The following is a 27,349-nucleotide window of genomic DNA, read 5'->3' as shown; positions in this document are numbered from 1 at the left end:
TCCATCAGCACTGAGCGGGAGATCCGAGGAACGCAGGTGACGTCACCGGAAGTGACGACACCTAATAGCAACCAACGGCCGGAGATACCAGCGAGCGGGAACGGCACACGTGGACATCGCCGCCCGGACAGGAGCCGCTGAACAGCGCATCAACAGCCGCAAGGAGGGTAACGTACCTGCTTACTAAGCAGTCTCTATTCCACAGCCCACCAACACTGGATCTGTGAATAAATAATCAATACCAGAATTGGATTGAGTTTTAAACCCAAAATCTTGGGATATATGAATTAGACCTTTTATAGGAAGGAGCATCTTTCTCTCCCAACAGGATTCCACATCATTGACACTGTACCAGGATAATATTGGCCACCATATCACTGGTCATTACAATATAAGAAAAATACTTTTTTTCAGCAGATTATCTGTTTCTTTTTCCAGCAGGATTCATCCTTTTTTTCCAGCAGGATCTAATTGAATTGACATTTAACCACCCTCATATTTTTCACTCATATTTTTTATTGTATTTTTTATATTTGTGTTTTTTATCTTTTAATCTCTATTACCATCATGTACTTATTTATCTAATTATGTACATATACAGCCATTATATTTAATATATTTTTAACATCAGCTATTCTTTATTAAACACTATTTTTCCATACACCTCAGGTGTTGAGTGCCATCCCTCTACTTTCACTTATATTTCTCTGATAAAGTTTACAGTCCTTTCAACTCCGAGGTGACCCATTTCTTCATGCAATTCTTTCAACACCAATGAATGATACAGCTTGGGTAACACTAGTTGAGAACCTGAGGGTGTTTTCCGTCTCAAGATTCCATCTTCGTCAAGGAATACTTTGGTCCATTGCTTCATTAGTATGAAGAGATCAAGTGGTCCACCTTGTTGTTTTTGCTTTGATGGGAATCTGTTTTGGTTTTTGTACTTCCACACTGGACCGATCACTGAGTATTCTTTTTGTGCTGTCCTTATGTTCTCTTTAGGTATTTGAGCTACCTCCTTTTGGGTACCATCTATTGTTGAAGTTGTATTTGCGATGGTTATTGGACACAGCCAAGGGGTTTCTTCTTTCTGTTGTACTTCAAGTGATTGGGTTATGCAACTGATGACTTTGGGGTTGACTTCTTGCAAACACTGTTGTATGTATTGTTCAGGACTTAGTGGCATACGAGAGAGTACATCTGCATCCGCATTCCTCTTTCCTGGATGATACTTGATAGTGAGATTGAAGTCAGCTAGTTCTGCAACCCATCGGTGGCCTGTTGCGCTTAGTTTAGCCGTAGTTAGGACATAAGTTAGTGGATTGTTGTCAGTATAAATGACAAAGAATGGACAGTAGTATAGGTAGTCTCGGAACCTATCACATATGGCCCACTCCATCGCTAGGAATTCTAGTTTCTCTGAATGCATGTGATAGTTCTTCTTGGCAGGTGTGAAAGTCCTAGAGTTATCTTCACTCTCCCTGTACTACCACTCACTCAGGTCCGAGATATTATGTGGGTATCTTTCCCTAAGGGGCTCTCCTAACAAATTTACTTTGGTCTGGCAGCTTCCACACTCCCCAGGAATGGTGTTTTTCCTGGATAAAAATACTCTTTCCTTTCTATCAGCTTCTACTCAATTCAAAGGCATTTGCCATCAACAACAGGCAGAGCCAGACTCTCTAGATGATGCAATCAAGCTGCTCTAGCTCCTCCCTTAGAAGGAGGAAATTCCAGCCTTCTCTCTGCTGGGTAGGGCACAAGGACTAAGCTGTGCCACCTATAGACAGCTCTTGGGATTACATAGCACAAGGCATTAACTAATTTAGCAATTGTTACCCTCTGCAGTCACCCTCTGTGGCACTGCACTGGAGGTAGTGAAGATCGAGAGGGCAAGAGAGTAAGAGAGAATGAAAGAGCAAGAAAGGGAATTAGAGTGCACATGAAAGAGCAAGATATACAGCCAAAGAGAAAGAATGACTAGTGGTTGCATTTCAGACACTGAATAGATGATTTAGGATTATCCGATAAGTAATTCTTACTCCAGGGAATGTATCAGTAAGAGATATCATATGATGACATTTCTGTCTACATATTAATATCGAATATATCACATACAGTACGTAAGTATACATTTTTATGCCCCAATGCCTTGTCTATATTCCTCTTGCTTGTGTTATAAAATGCTGAGAGGGCATTGGAGGTAGAAAAATGGGAAGCTATCCATTTTGAAGTTATCATTTTGCAAAGCTCGACTGCTAGCATAAACTGCTGACTAATACAAAGGAAATCCTCACAAAAAGCAGCAGGAGTTCCAACTTTTAGTTTAGTTTTTCAGGGAGGGTAACACTTATTTTTCTTGCTCTATGTCTCATATATTTATTATCTATACACATCTGGTTAAACACTACAACAATTTCTACCTGAGGGAAGGGAGGAACACACGGGATACACCTTGTAGGATCTTTCCAAATTCACGTACCCATAAAAAATTTACAAGGAGTAATACTATGGCACATCTTCTGCTGAAGAGGGGAGTGGTTGGCAGAAGCATCTGTACACAGTGCATGGAAACTGTGTCTGTTCTTCATAGATTGTACACATATTTATTTATTTTAATAAAATGCATCACAAAACACAAATGTTCTACAATAAAGATCATTGCTGGCTGTCATATGTCAGAATGAAGGTGATGTTTTTATTTTTCTCACATTTTACTGACAATCGATAAGTGATATTGTGAAAGCCTCCACTCTAGAGATGAACTAATTTCCTCAAATTTGATTTGGGACTAATTCTTCTGAATCTACCATAAAATTCAATTTGTGTGCGAATTGATTCTACAAACCGGATTCCAAAAAAGTTCGGACAAATTGTGAATAAAAACTGAATGCAATGATGTGGAGGTGCCAACTTCTAATATTTTATTCAGAATGGAACATAAATCACAGAACAAAAGTTTAAACTGAGAAAATGTACCATTTTAAGGGAAAAATATGTTGAATCAGAATTTCATGGTGTCAACAAATCCCCAAAAAGTTGGGACAAGGCCATTTTCACCACTGTGTGGCATCTCCCCTTCTTCTTACAACACTCAACATACATCTGGGGACCGAGGAGACCAGTTTCTTAAGTTTAGAAATAGGAATGCTCTCCCATTCTTGTCTAATACAGGCCTCTAACTGTTCAATCGTCTTGGGCCTTCTTTGTTGCACCTTCCTCTTTATGATGCGCCAAATGTTCTCTATAGGTGAAAGATCTGGACTGCAGACTGGCCATTTCAGTACCCGGATCCTTCTTCTACGCAGCTATGATGTTGTGATTGATGCAGAATGTGGTCTGACATTATCTTGTTGAAAAATGCAGGGTCTTCCCTGAAAGAGATGACATCTGGGAGCATATGTTGTTCTAGAACCTTAATATTTTTCTCCATTGATGGTGCCTTTCCAGGCATGCAAGCTGCCCATGCCACATGCACTCATGCAACCCCATACCATCAGAGATGCAGGATTCTGAACTGAGAGTTGATAACAACTTGGGTTGTCCTTGTCCTCTTTGGTCTAGATGACATGGTGTCCCAGATTTCAAAAAAGAACTTCGAACCGTGACTCGTCTGACCACAGAAAAGTCTTCCATTTTGCCACACTCCATTTTAAATGATCCCTGTCCTTGTGAAAATGCCTGAGCTTGTGGATCTTTCTTAGAAATGACTTCTTCTTTGCACTGTAGAGTTTCAGCTGGCAACGGCGGATGGCACGGTGGATTGTGTTCACTGACAATGGTTTCTGGAAGTATTCCTAAGCCCATTCTGTGATTTCCTTTACAGTAGCATTCCTGTTTGTGGTGCAGTGTCGTTTAAGGGCCCGGAGATCACGGGCATCCAGTATGGTTTTACGGCCTTGACCCTTACGCATAGAGATTGTTCCAGATTCTCTGAATCTTCGGATGATGTTATGCACAGTTAATGATGATAGATGCAAAGTCTTTGCATTTTTCGCTGGGTAACACCTTTCTGATATTGCTTCACTATCTTTCTGTGCAACATTGTGGGAATTGGTGATCCTCTACCCATCTTGGCTTCTGAGAGACACTGCCACTCTGAGAAGCTCTTTTTATACCCAATCATGTTGCCAATTGACCTAATTAGTGTTAATTGGTCTTCCAGCTCTTCGTTATGCTCAAATTTACTTTTTCCAGCCTCTTATTGCTACTTGTCCCAACTTTTTGGGGATTTGTTGAGACCGTGAAAATTTGAATCAACGTATTTTCCTTTAAAATTATACATTTACTCGGATTAAACGTTTGATCTGTCATCTACGTTCTATTACAAATAAAATATTGACATTTGCCATCTCCACATCATTGCATTCAGTTTTTATTCACAATTTGTTTAGTGTCCCAACTTGTTTGGAATCTGGTTTGTATCTGAAACAAACATTACTTTGAATCTGGTTGAATTTTTAGTTTTAAAAATCCATTCACTGAGCTCTGTTTCTCTCAAATTATTTGTTCGTAGAGTTATAGGAGTGTATCGCTACTTATGCAGTATACCTTAAGGCCGCATTCACATAAGCAACTTCAATGCATTGAACTCACAGCGTGCGTCTGCGGAAGCTCCCATGCAGTCCACCCAAGCACTGATGGGATTGCTTAACATTATATTAATTTTAGTTGCTATGTAACCCTTACAGCATTTTGTCAGTGTTATACAATATTTTCCAGAACTGTAAGGGTTACTTATCATCATAAATCAATATAATGCTATGCGACCTCATCAATGCCGCAGACACACGCTGCAAGTTCAATTTGTTGAACTTGCTTGTGTGAAAGCGGCTTATGTGTCATGTCATTCACCTAGTTAGAGATAAGCAAAATTTTGAAAATTTCTATTTGCCGAAGTTTGACAAGAAATTCGATTTGCTCTTAATTAATTTGTCACCAATCAAAATAAGTCAGGTATACCCAGGCCACTCTGCATAATCATATTCATCCCACTTGATGGCCCAGTCTAAGTGTGAAGGCCTGGAAGTTAAACTGCAGGGAGATTCCTGTGAGAATTTATCGCCGTGTGCATTACATTCTAGTGCACCCACATTCATTCAATCCGTTCTGTAGGTACTGCTGTGCCGTCAGCATTACAGGTGTAATTTATCGCTGTCTACATCACTGTGCAGTGCACCAAGATTCATAGCTAATCCCTTTTGTTAAACAATAATAAAAGCATCATCACCCTTCAGTAATCCAAAAAACCTGTGTGCACCCCTGCTGTGCAATGGTTCCTTAGTGGAATAAAATAAAGAAATGCAGGCAGTATAAAGTAGTGGGGGAAAAAAAAGTTATTTTAAAGTATGTTGTGGCAGTCAAAGCACATGCTTTTTAACCCCTTCCCGACACATGACGTAATAGTACGTCATGGCGGCAAGTGAGTGCCCGCATTAGGACGTACTATTACGTCATGGTCATCGGGCGTGCACCTGAGTGGTGCGTGCCGATCGCTGCAGGGGCCCGGCAGTCCCTGATAGCCAGGAACTTGCTGTATCCGCTGGCATCGTTGTAAAAGCTGATTCTGGCGGATTAACCACATCTATGCCGCGGTCAGCGCTGACCACGGCATAGAAGGGGTTTGCGGTGGGTGAGGCAGCCAATTGGGTCCCCGCGCTGCTGTGGCAGGGGCCCAATGGGTGACAAGGCAGCCCGATGCCATGCATGGCATGGGGACTTGCCTTCTACAGAGGCTGAGGAGATCAAGCCCCAGTCTGGGTCTCCTATGCAACCTGTTAGTGTATTACTTAGTGTAATACACTAACAGGCAATGCATTACAATACAGATGTATTGTAATGCATTGCAAAGTTGAATTCCCAGATTGGGACACAAATAGAGTTTTTAAATTTTTTCTAAAAAAAGTGTTTTTAATAAACAAAAGTTTCAAGTAATAAAAAGAAAAAAAACGCCTCTTTGCCCAAATTGTATAATAAAAAATTGAAAAAACACACATATTAGATATCGCCACATCTGTAACCACCGGCTCTATAAATATATCACATGATTCATCCTGTCCAATAAACACAGTCAAAAAAATGAAATAATAACTGTGACAAAAAAAGCCATTTTTGTCACCTTACATCACAAAAAGTGCAACACCAAGAAATAAAAAAGTCATATACCCCCCACAATGGTACCAATAAAACCATCACTTCATCCCGCAAAAAATTAGCCCCTACATAAGAAAATCGGAAAAAAAAAGGAAAAAAGCTATGGCTCTCAGACTATGGAGACACTAAAACATAATTTTCTTGGTTTCAGAAAACTATTATTGTGTAAAATGTAAATAAATAATAAAAAGTATACATATTAGGTATTTCCATGTCCGTAACAACCTGCTGTATAAAAATATCACATGACCTAACCCCTCAGGTTAACACTGTAAAAATAAATAAATAAAAACTGTGCCAAAACAACCAATTCTTTGGTCACCTTGCCCCAGAAAGTGTAATATATTGAATGATCAAAAAAATCACATGTACCCAAAAGTGGTACCAATAAAAATGTCAACTTTTCCTGCAAAAATCGAGCCCCTGCACAAGACGATCGGCGGAAAAATAAATATAAAATATGGCAATCAGAAAATGGAGACACAAAAACATATTTTTTTTTTTAAATGCTTTATCATGTAAAACTGAAACAAACAAACAAACAAAGTAGACATATTTGATATCATTACGTCCGTAACAACCTGCTCTATAAAATTTGCACACGATCTACCCTGGCAGATGAACGTTGTAAAAACCAAAAAATAAATACGGTGCCATTTTTGGGTTAACCTTTCTTCACAAAAAGCATAAAATATAGAGACTAAAAACCATATGTACCCCAAAATAGTACCCATAAAACTGTCACCTTATAATGTAGTTTCCAAAATTGAGTTTGTAAAATCAGGTTTGAGTAAATTGAGGGGTGTAGTTTCTACAATGGGGTGATTTATGGGAGGTTTCTACTATGTAAGCCCCACAAAGTGACTTCAGACCTGAACTGGTTTTTAAAAAGTGGGTTTTTGAAATTTTCTTAAATATTTTAAGAATTGCTTCTAAAATTCTCAGCCTTCTAACACATTTGCAAAATGATCACAATAAAAAGTCACTTAGATATGTAGCTGTACTTATCGAGCTGTAGGTCCTCGATGTGATGTGGGTTAAAATCACAAAATCCAGTAAATCGTTATATATGAAGACCGCACTGCTGCTCACTCCTCTGAGCCTCCTCTTTTTCGGTACAGAGAAAATATCTGGCATGGAAACAGACCATCAAGCTCCACAGATTGGTTTCTCTCCTCTACCCAGCCTTCCTGTAGTTGATCAAGGAATAGCAACCATAGTGAAGTACTGACTTCCTCCGTACATTAAAATTGTTTTATTATACTCACAAGCAGAAACTTGATTAAAATGTATGTATAAAATTACAAAGGTGCACAATCTCAGGTATTGCCCGAACCTGGGTTTCGCTTACGCGCTTGTTCAGGAGCTCCTGAAGCGTCCTGGAGAAGCTGAAAGACCTGTGATGATGTCAGTAGGCAGAGCTCATCTGTTGAAGGACCTGTGATGATGTCATAGCCATGTGATAAGTGCATGAAGAGGCAGAGATTAGCAGTGGAGGGAAGGTCCTGCGACCGATTCAATGTAAGAAGCTGAGAGCCTGGGATATGCTGGGAGTTTTAGTTCTCTTATACAGGTAGGTAGTGATGTTATAAACCTAGCACTGTAGGTTTGAAGGGAGGGGAGTGATGTTATTAATATAGGACTGTACATTGGAGAAGGCTGGGGGCGGGGGTGATGCTATTTACATGGGACTGTATGTTGGAGGGAGAGAATTATACTATTTACATGGGACTGTACATAGGAGGATATAAATAGACAGTGATGTTATTTACATGGGACTGTATGTTGCAGAGGCTGAAGGCAAAGGTGTGATCTTATGTACATGGGACTGTTTGCTGGAGGTGAGTAATGATGCTATTTAGCTTATATGCACATTGACGCGAAAACCGAAATGTGCAAGTTTACCGCAAGTAACATTCATCACACAGCCATTTTTTTCAAGTCTATGGGTCTGGTCATGTGGCCATTTCTTTAACGGCCAAAAAATAGCGGCTGTCAGAAAGTAGGTAATGCTGTATTTTTGGCCGTGAAATCAATGAGACTGTTTTAACAGCTGTTTAATCAGGAGTGCATTTGTATAACGGATGTTAAAACTAGTATTTTAGGGGTTAAAATGAAATAAAAATACCTCAATCACTTGCACACACAGGGAAACTCACTCGAGGTATTAGGACCTGTGCTCTCTGCATAATAACATTACACGATCATGCTGGGAGCGTCAGGTGCTGCTGCCTTCGGGGAGAAGGGAGTGTACCTGCACATGGAAGTGGTTGAAGTGAGTATTGTTTTTTTTTTCTTTTGTCGGCAGTCCAAAAAAAATAATCAGATGGGGGCCTTATGGAGAACATTATGAATGCTGGCAGCCACTATAGGGAACATCTTTTATGCTGGGAGCTTCTATGGGGGAAAGTATGCGTACTGTAGAAGTTGGGATAGTCCATTTAAAATTATCTGGATGCAAAATACCAGCAGGCACTCTGTTCATGGCTTTTTGAATCTAACTTTAGTGTCCCGTTCAGTTCCTTTTTTCCTACCCTACCACTGCTTTGTGGATGGTACAAAGCATGTAAGGCCTGTTCTACATCCAAAACCTTCATCATCTCATGCATTACTTCACCTGTGAAGTGAACACCTGTAACTTTTAATGGTCTCAGGTACATCATACCTGCATACATATTCGGCCATAATCTTCTTTGCTGTTGTCTCAGCTACCGGGTATGCTACTGGCCATCATGAAAGCAAGTCATCACACACCAATAAAAAATTTTTGTTGACTGGTGCATCACCCCATGGGTTGCCTGTGCCATCGTGGATTAGAGGCACCTGGGAATGCAGCGTTTTTCCTTCGGGGAGAAGGGAGTGTACCTGCACATGGAAGTGGTTGAAGTGAGTATTGTTTTTTTTTTCTTTTGTCGGCAGTCCAAAAAAAATAATCAGATGGGGGCCTTATGGAGAACATTATGAATGCTGGCAGCCACTATAGGGAACATCTTTTATGCTGGGAGCTTCTATGGGGGAAAGTATGCGTACTGTAGAAGTTGGGATAGTCCATTTAAAATTATCTGGATGCAAAATACCAGCAGGCACTCTGTTCATGGCTTTTTGAATCTAACTTTAGTGTCCCGTTCAGTTCCTTTTTTCCTACCCTACCACTGCTTTGTGGATGGTACAAAGCATGTAAGGCCTGTTCTACATCCAAAACCTTCATCATCTCATGCATTACTTCACCTGTGAAGTGAACACCTGTAACTTTTAATGGTCTCAGGTACATCATACCTGCATACATATTCGGCCATAATCTTCTTTGCTGTTGTCTCAGCTACCGGGTATGCTACTGGCCATCATGAAAGCAAGTCATCACACACCAATAAAAATTTTTGTTGACTGGTGCATCACCCCATGGGTTGCCTGTGCCATCGTGGATTAGAGGCACCTGGGAATGCAGCGTTTCCCTTGGAACTGTTTTAGGCCTTCCTCATTTGCAGTCCCCCCTGTTTTCATCCACTAGTCCTTTTCCTCCTTCCCCACCTGGTTCTGTAAGGTGTTAAGAACTTCTAGCGGGACAGGAGGAGTTATTTCAGGGACCTGAACTGTGGCCATTAAGGCAGGGATCTGACTAGGCAATTTGGCAGCCATTGTTGCCGCCTGATCTGACTTGGCTTTTCCCTTTGCCTCCTCTGAGTCTGTTTTACAGTAACCTTTGTTTTTATCACCGCCACTCAATTTGGCGACATGAGGGTTTCCATAAGGAATCTCACTGCTTCCCCATTTTGATGGGTTTACCTGAAATGATCAGGAGGTTTCTGGCTTTAAAATGGGTCCATAGTCGTGGGCTGTACCTGGAATCAGCGTAAATATTGGCTGCTTTTTTCCTCTGTGTATCTGCAAGCCATCTCCAGAGCCATTAGCTCTGCTTCTTGGGTAAACATGTGTGGTGGTAAAGACCTATGCTTTTTAGTGTCATGTTTAATCACCACTGTCCAACCTGTGTAGTACCTGTCATCCTTGCCATACCTTGATCTATCCACAAATAGCACATGATCTGGATTATCTAATGACTGATTTATAGGGATGAGCGAACTCGAACTGTATAGTTCGGGTTCGTACCGAATTTTGGGGTGTCCGTGACACGGACCCGAACCCGGACATTTTCATAAAAGTCCGGGTTCGGGTTCGGTGTTCGTTGCTTTCTTGGCGCTTTTGTGACGCTTTCTTGGCGCTTTTTGAAAGGCTGCAAAGCAGCCAATCAACAAGCGTCATACTACTTGCCCCAAGAGGCCGTCACAGCCATGCCTACTATTGGCATGGCTGTGATAAGCCAGAGCACCATGTGACCCAGCCTCTATTTAAGCTGGAGTCACATAGCGCCGCCCGTCACTCTGCTCTGATTAGCGTAGGGAGAGGTTGCGGCTGCGACAGTAGGGCGAGATTAGGCAGATTAAGGCCTCATGCACACGACCGTTGTGTGCATCCGTGGCCGTTGTGCCGTTTTCCGTTTTTTTTTCGCGGACCCATTGACTTTCAATGGGTCCGTGGAAAAATCGGAAAATGCACCGTTTTGCAGCCGAGGCCGTGATCCGTGTATCCTGTCCGTCAAAAAAATATGACCTGTCCTATTTTTTTGACGGACAACGGTACACGGACCCATTCAAGTCAATGGGTCCGTGAAAGAACACGGATGCACACAAGATTGGCATCCGTGTCCGTGATCCGTGGCCGTAGGTTGCTTTCATACAGACGGATCCGAAGATCCGTCTGCATAAAAGCTTTTTCTGATCTAAGTTTTCACTTCGTGAAAACTCATTTCCGACAGTATATTCTAACACAGAAGCGTTCCCATGGTGATGGGGACGCTTCTAGTTAGAATACACTGCAAACTTGGTACAAGACTGCCCCCTGCTGCCTGGCACCACCCGATCTCTTACAGGGGGATATGATAGCACAATTAACCCCTTCAGGTGCGGCACCTAAAGGGGTTAATTGTACTATCATATTCTCCTGTAAGAGATCAGGGCTGCCAGGCAGCAGGGGGCAGACCCCCCCCTCCCCAGTTTGAATATCGTTGGTGGCACAGTGTGCGCCCACCATCGCCCCCCCCCTTCCTCCCTCTATAGTTAAAAATCGTTGGTGGCACAGTGTGTGCCCACCATCGCCCCCCTTCCTCCCTCTATAGTTAAAAATCGTTGGTGGCACAGTGTGTGCCCACCATCGCCCCCCCCCTTCCTCCCTCTATAGTTAAAAATCGTTGGTGGCACAGTGTGCGCCCACCATCGCCCCCCCTCTCTCTATAGTAGTAACAACCATTGGTGGCAGTGTGCGGCCTCCCATCCCCCCCCCCATCATTGGTGGCAGCGGAGTTCCGATCGGAGTCCCAGTTTAATCGCTGGGGCTCCGATCGGTAACCATGGCAACCAGGAAGCTACTGCAGCCCTGGTTGCCATGGTTACTTAGCAATAGTACAATAGTAGAAGATTCATACTTACCTGCTTGCTGCTGCGATGTCTGTGACCGGCCGGGAGCTACTGCTACTGGTAAGTGACAGTTCTTTAGCAATGCACCGCACAGACCTTTCACTTACCAGTAGGTGGAGCTCCCGGCCGGTCACAGACATCGCAGCAGCAAGCAGGTAAGTATGAATCTTCTACAATTGTACTATTGCTAAGTAACCATGGCAACCAGGGATGCAGTAGCTTCCTGGTTGCCATGGTTACCGATCGGAGCCCCAGCGATTAAACTGGGACTCCGATCGGAACTCCGCTGCCACCAATGATGGGGGGGGGGGGAATGGGAGGCCGCACACTGCCACCAATGGTTGTTACTACTATAGAGAGAGGGGGGGCCGATGGTGGGCGCACACTGTGCCACCAACGATTTTTAACTATAGAGGGAGGAAGGGGGGGCGATGGTGGGCACACACTGTGCCACCAACGATTTTTAACTATAGAGGGAGGAAGGGGGGGGCGATGGTGGGCGCACACTGTGCCACCAATGATTTTTAACTATAGAGGGAGGAAGGGGGGGCGATGGTGGGCGCACACTGTGCCACCAATGATATTCAAACTGGGGAGGGGGGGGTCTGCCCCCTGCTGCCTGGCAGCCCTGATCTCTTACAGGAGAATATGATAGTACAATTAACCCCTTTAGGTGCCGCACCTGAAGGGGTTAATTGTGCTATCATATCCCCCTGTAAGAGATCGGGTGGTGCCAGGCAGCAGGGGGCAGTCTTGTACCAAGTTTGCAGTGTATTCTAACCTGAAGCGTCCCCATCACCATGGGAACGCCTCTGTGTTAGAATATACTGTCGGAAATGAGTTTCACGATGTAGCTCATATCCGACAGTATATTCTAACGTAGAGGCGTTCCCATGGTGATGGGGACGCTTCAAGTTATGTTCGGGTGTCCGCCTGGCCGTGCGGAGGCAAGCGGATCCGTCCAGACTTATAATGTAAGTCAATGGGGACGGATCCGTTTGAAGATGACACACTGTGGCTCAATTTTCAAACGGATCCGTCCCCATTGACTTGCATTGTAATTCAGGACGGATCCGTTTGGCTCCGCACGGCCAGGCGGACGCCAAAACGACTTTTTTTTCATGACCGTGGATCCTCCAAAAATCAAGGAAGACCCACGGACGAAAAAACGGTCACGGATCACGGACCCACGGACCCCGTTTTTGCGGACCGTGAAAAAAAACTGTCGTGTGCATGAGGCCTAACTCCTCCAAAGGACTTGATTAATCGATCGATCTGCAGCTGTGCATCATTGAGCTGCTGAAATTCAATTGCTCACTGTTTTTAGGCTGCCCAGGCCGTTTGTCAGTCACTTTTTTCTTGGGTGATCGGCGGCCATTTTGTGTCTTGTGGTGCGCCAGCACAAGCTGCGACCAAGTGCATTTACTCTCAATGGTGTGGTTGTTTTTTGGCTAAAGCCTACATCAGGGTGAAGCTGTCACACCAAGTGCATTTAACCAGCAATAGTCTGTTTATTTTTTGGCCATATACTACATCAGGGACAAGCTGCGCCTGTCACCAAGTGCATTTAACCCTCAATGGTGTGGTTGTTTTTTGGCTAAAGCCTACATCAGGGTGAAGCTGTCACACCAAGTACATTTAACCAGCAATAGTCTGTTAATTTTTTGGCCATATACTACATCAGGGGCAAGCTGCGCCTGTCACCAAGTGCATTTAACCCTCAGTAGTGTGGTTGGTCAAGCTGTGACACCAAGTGCATTTAACCAGCAATAGTCTGTTCATTTTTTGGCCATATACTACATCAGGGGCAAGCTGCACCTGTCACCAAGTGCATTTAACCCTCAGTAGTGTGGTTGGTCAAGCTGTCACACCAAGTGCATTTAACCAGCAATAGTCTGTTAATTTTTTGGCCATATACTACATCAGGGGCAAGCTGCACCTGTCACCAAGTGCATTTAACCCTCAGCAGTGTGGTTGGTCAAGCTGTGACACCAAGTGCATTTAACCAGCAATAGTCAGTTAATTTTTTGGCCATATACTACATCAGGGGCAAGCTGCGCCAGTCACCAAGTGCATTTAACCCTCAGTAGTGTGGTTGGTGAAGCTGTCACACCAAGTGCATTTAACCAGCAATAGTCTGTTCATTTTTTGGCCATATACTACATCAGGGGCAAGCTACGCCCGTCACCAAGTGCATTTAACCCTCAGTAGTGTGGTTGGTCAAGCTGTCACACCAAGTGCATTTAACCAGCAATAGTCTGTTCATTTTTTGGCCATATACTACATCAGGGGCAAGCTGCGCCCATCACCAAGTGCATTTAACCCTCAATGGTGTGGTTGTTTTTTGGCTAAAGCCTACATCAGGGTGAAGCTGTCACACCAAGTGCATTTAACCAGCAATAGTCTGTTCATTTTTTGGCCATATACTACATCAGGGGCAAGCTGCGCCCGTCACCAAGTGCATTTAACCCTCAGTAGTGTGGTTGGTCAAGCTGTCACACCAAGTGCATTTAACCAGCAATAGTCTGTTAATTTTTTGCCCATATACTACATCAGGGGAAAGCTGCGCCCGTCACCAAGTGCATTTAACCCTCAGTAGTGTGGTTGGTCAAGCTGTCACACCAAGTGCATTTAACCAGCAATAGTGTGGTTATTTTTTGGCCATATCCCAGTCTAATTCTGTCACTAAATCCATACCGGTCACCCAGCGCCTAAATACTAGGCCTCAAATTTATATCCCGCTAAATCTGTCGTTACCGCTGTACTGTTGTGGCTGGGAAAGTTATTTAGTGTCCGTCAAAGCACATTTTTTGTTCTGGGTTGAAATACAATTCCCAATTTAGCAATTTCATAATTTAGTGGTTTCTGCTATATCAGAGCTATTTGAAATCTATCCCTAATAGGGTATATAATATTCAAGGTGCACATAGGGTCATTCAGAATAACTTCACACACACGCTACTGTGCATTTCCAAGTCTAATTCTGTTAGTAAATCCATACCGGTCACCCAGCGCCTAAATAATAGGCCTCAAATTTATATTCAGCTGAATTTGAATACAATACATTGGGCCAAATAATATTTTTGTTGTTGTGGTGAACCATAACAATGAGGAAAACATCTAGTAAGGGACGCGGACGTGGACATGGTCGTGGTGGTGTTAGTGGACCCTCTGGTGCTGGGAGAGGACGTGGCCATTCTGCCACATCCACACGTCCTAGTGTACCAACTACCTCAGGTCCTAGTAGCTGCCAGAATTTACAGCGATATATGGTGGGGCCCAATGCCGTTCTAAGGATGGTAAGGCCTGAGCAGGTACAGGCATTAGTCAATTGGGTGTCCGACAGTGGATCCAGCAGTCTTCTGCAGAAAGCGCACAGATGGCGCCTGAAAACCAACCCCATCAGTCTGTCACATCACCCCCATGCATATCAGGGGAACTGTCTGAGCCTCAAGTTATGCAGCAGTCTCTTATGCTGTTTGAAGACTCTGCTGGTAGGGTTTCCCAAGGGCATCCACCTAGCCCTTCCCCAGCGGTGGAAGACATAGACTGCACTGACGCACAACCACTTATGTTTCCTGATGATGAGGACATGGGAATACCACCTCAGCATGTCTCTGATGATGACGAAACACAGGTGCCAACTGCTGCGTCTTTCTGCAGTGTGCAGACTGAACAGGAGGTCAGGGATCAAGACTGGGTGGAAGACGATGCAGGGGACGATGAGGTCCTAGACCCCACATGGAATGAAGGTCGTGCCACTGACTTTCACAGTTCGGAGGAAGAGGCAGTGGTGAGACCGAGCCAACAGTGTAGCAAAAGAGGGAGCAGTGGGCAAAAGCAGAACACCCGCCGCCAAGAGACTCCGCCTGCTACTGACCGCCGCCATCTGGGATCGAGCACCCCAAAGGCAGCTTCAAGGAGTTCCCTGGCATGGCACTTCTTCAAACAATGTGCTGACGACAAGACCCGAGTGGTTTGCACGCTGTGCCATCAGAGCCTGAAGCGAGGCATTAACGTTCTGAACCTGAGCACAACCTGCATGACCAGGCACCTGCATGCAAAGCATGAACTGCAGTGGAGTAAACACCTTAAAACCAAGGAAGTCACTCAGGCTCCCCCTGCTACCTCTTCTGCTGCTGCCGCCTCGGCCTCTTCTGCTGCTGCCGCCTCGGCCTCTTCCTCCGCCTCTGGAGGAACGTTGGCACCTGCCGCCCAGCAAACAGGGGATGTACCACCAACACCACCACCACCTCCGTCACCAAGCGTCTCAACCATGTCACACGGCAGCGTTCAGCTCTCCATCTCACAAACATTTGAGAGAAAGCGTAAATTCCCACCTAGCCACCCTCGATCCCTGGCCCTGAATGCCAGCATTTCTAAACTACTGGCCTATGAAATGCTGTCATTTAGGCTGGTGGACACAGACAGCTTCAAACAGCTCATGTCGCTTGCTGTCCCACAGTATGTTGTTCCCAGCCGGCACTACTTCTCCAAGAGAGCCGTGCCTTCCCTGCACAACCAAGTATCCGATAAAATTAAGTGTGCACTGCGCAACGCCATCTGTGGCAAGGTCCACCTGACCACAGATACGTGGACCAGTAAGCACGGCCAGGGACACTATATCTCCCTAACTGCACACTGGGTAAATGTAGTGGCAGCTGGGCCCCAGGCGGATCCGCCGCCAAGGATCGCAGGGCAACATTCTTTGCCTCCTGTTGCCACCTCCTCCTTCTCGGCTTCCTCCTCCTCTTCTTCCACCTGCTCATCCAGTCAGCCACACACCTTCACCACCAACTTCAGCACAGCCCGGGGTAAACGTCAGCAGGCCATTCTGAAACTCATATGTTTGGGGGACAGGCCCCACACCGCACAGGAGTTGTGGCGGGGTATAGAACAACAGACCGACGAGTGGTTGCTGCCGGTGAGCCTCAAGCCCGGCCTGGTGGTGTGTGATAATGGGCGAAATCTCGTTGCAGCTCTGGGACTAGCCAATTTGACGCACATCCCTTGCTTGGCGCATGTGCTGAATTTGGTGGTGCAGAAGTTCATTCACAACTACCCCGATATGTCAGAGCTGCTGCATAAAGTGTGGGCCGTCTGTTCGCGCTTCCGGCGTTCACATCCTGCTGCTGCTCGCCTGTCTGCGCTACAGCGTAACTTCGGCCTTCCCGCTCACCGCCTCATATGCGACGTGCCCACCAGGTGGAACTCCACCTTGCACATGCTGGACAGACTGTGCGAGCAGCAGCAGGCCATAGTGGAGTTTCAGCTGCAGCACGCACGGGTCAGTCGCACTACAGAACAGCACCACTTCACCACCAATGACTGGGCCTCCATGCGAGACCTGTGTGCCCTGTTGCGCTGTTTCGAGTACTCCACCAACATGGCCAGTGGCGACGACGCCGTTATCAGCGTTACAATACCACTTCTATGTCTCCTTGAGAAAACACTTAGGGCGATGATGGAAGAGGAGGTGGCCCAGGAGGAGGAGGAGGAGGAGGAGGAAGAGGGGTCATTTTTAGCACATTCAGGCCAGTCTCTTCGAAGTGACTCAGAGGGAGGTTTTTGGCAACAGCAGAGGCCAGGTACAAATGTGGCCAGCCAGGGCCCACTACTGGAGGACGAGGAGGACGAGGAGGTGGAGGAGGATGAGGATGAAGCATGATCACAGCGGGGTGGCACCCAACGCAGCTCGGGTCCATCACTGGTGCGTGGCTGGGGGGAAAGGCAGGACGATGACGATACGCCTCCCACAGAGGACAGCTTGTCCTTACCCCTGGGCAGCCTGGCACACATGAGCGACTACATGCTGCAGTGCCTGCGCAACGACAGCAGAGTTGCCCACATTTTAACCTGTGCGGACTACTGGGTTGCCACCCTGCTGGATCCACGCTACAAAGACAATGTGCCCACCTTACTTCCTGCACTGGAGCGTGATAGGAAGATGCGCGAGTACAAGCGCACGTTGGTAGACGCGCTACTGAGAGCATTCCCAAATGTCACAGGGGAACAAGTGGAAGCCCAAGGCCAAGGCAGAGGAGGAGCAAGAGGTCGCCAAGGCAGCTGTGTCATGGCCAGCTCCTCTGAGGGCAGGGTTAGCATGGCAGAGATGTGGAAAACTTTTGTCAACACGCCACAGCTAACTGCACCACCACCTGATACGCAACGTGTTAGCAGGAAGCAACATTTCACTAACATGGTGGAACAGTACGTGTGCACACCCCTCCACGTACTGACTGATGGTTCGGCCCCATTCAACTTCTGGGTCTCTAAATTGTCCACGTGGCCAGAGCTAGCCTTTTATGCCTTGGAGGTGCTGGCCTGCCCGGCGGCCAGCGTTTTGTCTGAACGTGTATTCGGCACGGCAGGGGGCGTCATTACAGACAAACGCAGCCGCCTGTCTACAGCCAATGTGGACAAGCTGACGTTCATAAAAATGAACCAGGCATGGATCCCACAGGACCTGTCCATCCCTTGTGCAGATTAGACATTAACTACCTCCCCTTAACCATATATTATTGGACTCCAGGGCACTTCCTCATTCAATCCTATTTTTATTTTCATTTTTCCATTATATTGCGAGGCTACCCAAAGTTGAATGAACCTCTCCTCTGTCTGAGTGCCAGGGCCTAAATATATGCCAATGGACTGTTCCAATGTTGGGTGACGTGAAGCCTGATTCTCTGCTATGACATGCAGACTAATTCTCTGCTGACATGAAGCCAGATCCTCTGTTACGGGACCTCTCTCCTCTGCCTGGGTGCTGGTACTAAATATCTGACAATGGACTGTTGCAGTGGTGGCTGACGTGAAGCCTGATTTTCTGCTATGACATGCAGACTGATTCTCTGCTGACATGAAGCCAGATTGTCTGTTACGGGACCTCTCTCCTCTGCCTGGGTGCTGGGCCTAAATTTATGAAAATGGACTCTTACAGTGCTGGGTGACGTAAAGCCTGATTTTCTGCTATGACATGCAGACTGATTCTCTGCTGACATGAAGCCAGATTGTCTGTTACGGGACCTCTCTCCTCTGCCTGGGTGCTGGGCCTAAATATCTGACAATGGACTGTTGCAGTGGTGGGTGACGTGAAGCCTCATTCTCTGCTATGACATGCAGACTAATTCTCTGCTGACATGAAGCCAGATTGTCTGTTACGGGACCTCTCTCCTCTGCCTGGGTGCTGGGCCTAAATTTATGAAAATGGACTCTTACAGTGGTGGGTGACGTGAAGCCTGATTCTCTGCTATGATATGAAGACTGATTCTCTGCTGACATGAAGCTAGATTGTCTGTTACGGGACCTCTCTCCTCTGCCTGGGTGCTGGGCCTAAATTTATGAAAATGGACTCTTACAGTGGTGGGTGACGTGAAGCCTGATTCTCTGCTATGACATGAAGACTGATTCTCTGCTATGACATGAAGACTGATTCTCTGCTGACATGAAGCCAGATTGTCTGTTACGGGACCTCTCTCCTCTGCCTGGGTGCTGTGCCTAAATTTATGAAAATGGACTCTTACAGTGCTGGGTGACGTGAAGCCTGATTTTCTGCTATGACATGCAGACTGATTCTCTGCTGACATGAAGCCAGATCCTCTGTTACGGGACCTCTCTCCTCTGCCTGGGTGCTGGGCCTAAATATCTGACAATGGACTGTTGCAGTGGTGGCTGACGTGAAGCCTGATTTTCTGCTATGACATGCAGACTGATTCTCTGCTGACATGAAGCCAGATTGTCTGTTACAGGACCTCTCTCCTCTGCCTGGGTGCTGGGCCTAAATTTATGAAAATGGACTCTTACAGTGGTGGGTGACGTGAAGCCTGATTTTCTGCTATGACATGCAGACTTATTCTCTGCTGACATGAAGCCAGATCCTCTGTTACGGGACCTCTCTCCTCTGCCTGGGTGCTGGGCCTAAATATCTGACAATGGACTGTTGCAGTGGTGGCTGACGTGAAGCCTGATTTTCTGCTATGACATGCAGACTGATTCTCTGCTGACATGAAGCCAGATCCTCTGTTACGGGACCTCTCTCCTCTGCCTGGGTGCTGGGCCTAAATATATGCCAATGGACTGTTGCAGTGGTGGCTGACGTGAAGCCTCATTCTCTGCTATGACATGCAGACTAATTCTCTGCTGACATGAAGCCAGATTGTCTGTTACGGGACCTCTCTCCTCTGCCTGGGTGCTGGGCCTAAATTTATGACAATGGACTGTTGCAGTGGTGGCTGACGTGAAGCCTGATTCTCTGCTATGACATGCAGACTGATTCTCTGCTGACATGAAGACAGATTCTCTGTTACGGGACCTCTCTCCTCTGCCTGGGTGCCGGGGCCTAAATATCTGAGAATGGACTGTTCCAGTGGTGGGGGACGTGAAGCCAGATTCTCTGCTATGGGACCTCTGTCCAATTGATTTTGGTTAATTTTTATTTATTTAATTTTTATTTTAATTCATTTCCCTATCCAAATTTGTTTGCAGGGGATTTACCTACATGTTGCTGCCTTTTGCAGCCCTCTAGCCCTTTCCTGGGCTGTTTTACAGCCTTTTTAGTGCCAAAAAGTTCGGGTCCCCATTGACTTCAATGGGGTTCGGGTTCGGGACAAAGTTCGGATCGGGTTCGGATCCCGAACCCGAACATTTCCGGGAAGTTCGGCCGAACTTCTCGAACCCGAACCTCCAGGTGTCCGCTCAACTCTAACTGTGACACAATTATCACCACCCTGCAGAGGCATTATAGGCCATTACACCGCTTTGGCATTACTAATCTGGGACGTGCGTTATAACACCTTAGAAGGGCCCTGGGATAGTACCCTGCGCACGCTGCAATTGTCGTCACGACAAATACAGAACATTAGCAACCCATATACTGGCCATTGCAGCTGCTGTTTGTTCAGTCCCTTTGAGGAGGCCACATTATTTGTCAGTCCCCAGGACTACAGGATGAACAATGTCATTTCACTGCTTCATGTGTTGGAACAGATGCAGGTAAATCTGGCTGGTCAGGGGACTTGAGATGAGACTTGAGATGAGTCTACATTTCACGGCCACATGGGCCCTTTGGGGGCTGAACTGCAGGAGAAGGTGGACATTGGAGCACAAGCAATGTGTAGCGAAATGGATGGTTTTTCTACACAGGTGACAGAAGAGGAGGAGCAGGAGCAGTCAGAGGAGCTACAGGGCGATGAGGAAGACAAGGCAGAGTACCCAGACACATTGTGGCAGTATACAGTGGAGATGGAGGCAGGGAGTCCCTCTGAGTCACTTGCACAAATGGCCCGTTGCATGCTCACTTACTTGCGTAGTCACAGCCTAATTGTTGCCTATTGGCAGAGGGATGACTTCTGGCTCTCCACCTTGTTGGACCCTCGCTACCAGTCCAAAATGGTAGCTGAGCGGGAGGACAAACTGAACTACTACAGAGACATCCTATGTAGTCAGTTGGCCGCTGCCTATCTGCACCATCGTCTATCCTCTCAAAGGTCTGACCGGGAGGCCCTCTGCACTTACGTTCCTCTGCCATGGCTGCTGTAGCAGGGTGGGGGGGGGGGGGGTAGGAGCTCTTCCAGCCCCTTCAGCAGCAATTTGAGTCTAGAATCGCTGATGAGCAGCTTTCTTCACCCACCTAGTGAAGAAACTACTAACCAGCAGCATCTAGACCAGGAGCAGAACCTGAACTAGCAGGTGGTGGCATACTTGGACAGCACCCTGCCATCCCACATTGAAGAGCCGCTGGACTACTGAGCAGCCAAACTGGATTTGTGGACGCAACTCGCTGAGTTTGCCCTGGAAAAGTTGCCCTGCCCGGCCAGTAGTGTTAAGTCACAGCAGGTGTTTAGTGCGGCGGGGGCCAGGAAGAACTTGCCGGTCCACCCAAAATGTGGAGAGACTGACTTTTGTCAAGATGAATCAGGCGTTGATCAGCCAGGATTTCCACCCACCAATGCCTGATGCATCAGACTAGATCATTTGTGGTGCCACACCAACACTTTGACAAAGGAGACTAGTTTCTTCTGGCTACCTGCCTCAACTACTATTCTGATGCTGCCACACATCTGATGCCAAGTGCTCCTTCTTTCGCCCACCATCTTTAGCTGGTACTGGTATTGCCACCCCCACCCCACTCTGTCACCGGGTCACTCTGTGGTCTCCTGATGCTGCTGTCACCTCCACACTATGTCACCTCGCCACTCTGTAGTCTTCTTATGCTGCTGCCAGCTCCACACTATGTCACCTTGCCACTCTGTGGTTTCCTGATGCTGCTGCCACCTCAACACTATGTCACCTTGCCACTCTGTGGTCTCCTGATGCTGCCACCTCCACACTGTCACCTTGCCACTCTGTGGTCTCCTCATGCTGCTGCCACCTCCACACTATGTTACCTTGCCACTCTGCGGCCTCCTCATGCTACTGCCACCTCCACACTATGTCACCTTGCCACTCTGTGGCCTCCTGATGCTGCCACCCCCTCCACACTGTCATAGTACCACTCTGTGGCCTCCTGGTGCTGCTGCTGCCACCTCCACACTGTCATTGTGCCACTCTATGGCCTCCTCATGCTGCTTCCAACCTACCACTATGTCATAGGGCCATTCTGTGGCCTTCTCATGCTGTTCCCACCCTTCCCACTTCATGACTGGGCCACTATTTTGCCTTTCGGCCTTGCTGACATCATCATTTATTTGACCCTTCTTCTGATCTGTCAGAATGAAGGAAAAATTAGAAACGCACAATGGATCCTGTTTGTGTAGCAGCTGTAAGGCCTGTATGGTCTCATCAGAATTTACTTGTAATTTGGTAGCCAAAAGCAGGAGTGGGTACAAAACACAGAAGACATGTAAATATTCCATTCACGTGTCCTCACTGTTTTGGATCCACTACTGTTTTATTTGGCATTAGCAATACTGATGGATTAGGGCTCTTTCACACCTGCGTTATAGTCTTCCGGCATAGAGTTCCGTCGTCGGGGCTCTATGCCGGAAGAATACTGATCAGGATTTTCCTAATGCATTCTGAATGGACAGTCCGTCCTTCAGGATGCATCAGGATGTCTTCAGTTCCGGAACGGAACGTTTTTTGGCCGCAGCAAATAGCGCAGCATGCTGCGCTTTTTGCTCCGGCCAAAAATCCGGAACACTTGCCGCAAGGCCAGATCCGGAATGGCCATTGAAAGGCATTGATCCGGATCCGGCCTTAAGCTAAACGTCGTTTCGGCGCATTGCCGGATGCGACGTTTAGCTTTTTCTGAATGGTTACCATGGCTGCCGGGACGCTAAAGTCCTGGCAGCCATGGTAAAGTGTAGTGGGGAGCGGGGAGCAGCATACTTACCGTCCGTGCGGCTCCCGGGGCGCTCCAGAGTGACGTCAGGGCGCCCCAAGCGCATGGATCACGTGATCGCATGTACACGTCATCCATGCGCCTGGGGCGCTCTGACGTCATTCTGGAGCGCCCGAGAGCCGCACGGATGGTAAGTATGCTGCTCCCCCGCTCCCCACTATTACTATGGCAACCAGGACTTTAATAGCGTCCTGGGTGCCATAGTAACACTGAAAGCATTTTGAAGACGGATCCGTCTTCAAATGCTTTCAGTACACTTGCGTTTTTCCGGATCCGGCGTGTAATTCCGGCAAGTGGAGTACACGCCGGATCCGGACAACGCAAGTGTGAAAGAGGCCTTACTGACCAAATGCTGTAATGAAGCCAAATGCTGAGTGAAGGCGGATGCTCCACAGACGGGATCTGTTTTTTTTGGGTTATTGTTCTGATGGATCATCAACACAAACTTACTGCTGACACCCTCTCCACTCTGTTGGGGGGCTCTGCTTGTATAAGCGTTTAATAGAACAGGTAGAGAAGTGGAATAGACGGCTCTACTGCTCAGGTAAATGGTAGAGGTGCAGAGCTGCTTGGTCTGACTCACCCAGTCAGAAATATAAAATAACAAATAAATAAGAGATAAGCAGGCACACTCTTATTTGGGTACAGGTATTATTTATTGGTAATCTGATGTGCGTGCGGTCTAGTGGAAAATTATATAGGTAGTCCCTTTTAATAAAATGAAGGTATATTGGTGTAGTAATGAGTCTTTTTAACACATTTTCCCAGAGAAAATATAGGTGTAAAAATTTCCTACATAAATGGTGGGTAAATGCTTTAAATATATATGAAAAATTGAGAGAAAATTTACAGTCTTTCAGATGCAGAAAAAAATGTCTAAAAAATATAAATGTTCATAAAATCTTGCATATAATAATCACTGATCAGGATTAAAATTCTGTAATGATCTACAGGATGATCATTCAGAATCACTGTTACACAGGGTTGTTGTCCAGTGATGCCCCTTTGTAAAATTAAAATATAACAGATTGCCGTTCTGTAGAGGATCAATGATGCGCCTTTTAGAGAATAGTATACGTGTGTAACAGTTTATAACTGGTGGTAATTCTGTTCGTATGGTGCGCTGTGGAAGAAAGTGGTGCTCTGTGCCTCGGTGCGGCGTCCCGCACTGTCCCTGGCTACAGAAATCACTTACCCTTCCCGGCGCTTGATCTCTTGAGTTCTCTGGTGATGGTCTGCTGTTCCTGGGAGGCTCCCGCGATCCAGTCCGGTTCTCCAGAGACAGCGGCGTGCCTCGTGTTGCCAGGGACGCCGGGGGGCGTGGTTCGCGCGTCTAGAGGATGACGTGGGTGGTCACGTGATCACAGACTTTCTCTCAAGCGCCTTCACAGTGTTCTCCTAACTCTATGTGAGTGGTGAATGTTCCGATAATCCTCAGCTTCCTTAAACGCGTTTCGGGACTCTATCCCTTCATCAGTAAGTGGAGGATTATTGCGGATGCTGTGGTTTTTATAGGGCAGTGATTAACCTGTTTGTTAACCAATTATTGTCGCCAATAAAGTTACTATGTTATCTTGGTTGATGTATTCAATTGGTTACTTTATTTCAATAGGCGCATAAATTTGTGGCTGGAGTAAGAATGTAAGAATCTTCTGGTTCTCAAGAAATAATGATAAAATATAAGAATATAAAAATAAAAATTAATTATTTTATTGATAATTTAATCCATTAGGTTTGTGGTGTGAGTAAAAATATATAGTTCATTGAAGAGTAAGTAATGAAACCATCACCAGAGAACTCAAGAGGTCAAGCGCCGGGAAGGGTAAGTGATCTCTGTAGCCAGGGACAGTGCGGGACGCCGCACCTAGGCACAGAGCACTACTTTCTTCCACAGCGCACCATACGAACAGAATTACCACCAGTTATAAACTGTTACACACGTATACTATTCTCTAAAAGGCGCATCATTGATACTCTACAGAACGGCAATCTGTTATATTTTAATTTTACAAAGGGGCATCACTGGACAACAACCCTGTGTAACAGTGATTCTGAATGATCATCCTGTAGATCTTTACAGAATCTTAATCCTGATCAGTTAATTTTTATATGCAAGATTTTATGAACATTTATCTTTTTTAGACATTTTTTTCTGCATCTGAAAGACTGTAAATTTTCTCTCAATTTTTCATATATATTTAAAGCATTTACCCACCATTTATGTAGGAAATTTTTACACCTATATTTTCTCTGGGAAAATGTGTTAAAAAGACTCATTACTACTCCAATATACCTTCATTTTATTAAAAGGGACTACCTATATAATTTTCCACTAGACCGCACGCACATCAGATTACCAATAAATAATACCTGTACCCAAATAAGAGTGTGCCTGCTTATCTCTTATTTATTTGTTATTACCTGATGAAGGTGTAAAAGAAGTGTGCTTCTCCTTGGCGCTAATATTGACCTATAAGGCTGAGTTCCTACTTGAGTTATTTTGTCACTTTTAGCCCCGTGACTGCCCAAATAAGTGAAGTGTGCAGTGATTCTAAGAGCGACTCCTGTCATCTGCATGTCATACAGGCTCACAGTAATATTTCACTACCACAGCAGACTCCCTATGCTTTTTACTGCAAGGCACAGTGTTCTACACCACTATAAAGGCTCTCTGAAGCCATGAAAATAGACGTTTTTTTAAAGCAATTCGAATAAATGTTTTAAAAAAATTTGGGAACTCGTTCGAATCAAATTTTTGAAAAATTTGCTCATTGCTAGTCAAAGCATCTAGCAGAAAATAATGATATGTAAAGAGGAATGTAAAGAGGTATGTGCTCCTTTTTTTCCACTGGTGATCAAAACCTAGACGCCACTGGTTTACTTGGGAGCCTATATGTATTATGTTGTAGAAAAAGTGAAGCGAGCACTCGCTCTATGGCAATACTCAGATTTATTAGTAAAATGCTTATTAATTGCACTTAAAATACAGTAAAACACAATGGTAAAAACACTAAATAAAAAGAAATATAATAAAACTATAATAAGGTCGACCTTGGTATAACACTGATATTCACATTTGTTGTATGGTACCTTAGTTGAGCATAATAACTCGCTTAATATATACACATCTTCCAATGGTGTCCAAATAGGTGAAATAAAAAATAAGGTGATAAATTATTAAAATAGTGAGTTTTAAATAAAGTCTGTAATAATTAATGGTGATAATAGGTGCGTGAGTAAGGAGGGCACCTGTTGGAGCTGTGTGTCAATGCACGCTTTGTGTTGCTTTCTGTGGCAACCAAACAATGTCCCGATCACTCAATGAATAATAGACCGCGGCAGGCAGTATACTCCGTTGAAAATGTTCAACTGTTCAAAGGTGGTCTGATTAGACTCATCGACTGGAGTCTTACCTCTGTTTCGAGGTTGTGAACAAATCTTACCTCCGTATAAAGAGGTTGCTGGTTTCGAACGCTGAAAAGGACCACTGGGCTCACCGCTGCGTCTTCACGGCTTTGCAGGAGCTGACAGTCCAGCCCGGTATCGCAATAGTACGAATGAGACTTGCGTCCGGTCTCAGTACTTACTCAGATGATTAGAGCTGTTTCGCTGATTGTCCGGTGTCAGGTTCTTAAATAAATCTTTCCCTTTATTACATGGCCATGCAAAGTCCTTTGCAAGGAGGTGTGAACGGAGTGTCTGATAGCCCAGACGCGTTTCGGGATATTACTAATCCCTTCCTCAGTGGTATATCTTACACTCCTTACCTCCTCCTTTTTATACGTTCCTAGGGTCCTCTGTGAGACCCGGTTTCCATAATCCAGGATTGGAGTCATTTTGACTATTTCTGCCATGTTGCGGTTCTGGTGCGTTTTTATTGCGTTTTTTCTCTTATAGGTGCGTTTTCACTTGTTTAATCTTCTTATGATCATAATCAGTTAATAAACCCCAATAACAAATGTGTATCTATAACTCATGTATTTAAACCATGATATATCATTAAAAAAAAACTTATTTCATTGCATTAAAATTGATATTAACAATATGATTATAAAAATGACAATAATAAAAACAGCGTTATTCATACAAATATAAAAATGACAATAATGACAATAATATGAGGATTCAGATGAATGTTGGCAGTTCTATATTCTTGGCATGGAGATGGTCTCCATGCCAAGAATATAGAACTGCCAACATTCATCTGTATCCTCATATAATTGTCATTATTGTCATTTTTATATTTGTATGAATAACGCTGTTTTTATTATTGTCATTTTTATAATCATATTGTTAATATCAATTTTAATGCAATGAAATACGTTTTTTTTTTTAATGATATATCATGGTTTAAATACATGAGTTATAGATACACATTTGTTAT

Source organism: Bufo gargarizans, chromosome 4 (genome assembly GCF_014858855.1).
Source record: "Bufo gargarizans isolate SCDJY-AF-19 chromosome 4, ASM1485885v1, whole genome shotgun sequence".
Classification (NCBI taxonomy): domain Eukaryota; kingdom Metazoa; phylum Chordata; class Amphibia; order Anura; family Bufonidae; genus Bufo; species Bufo gargarizans.
Note: the sequence above shows the minus strand (reverse complement) of the source record.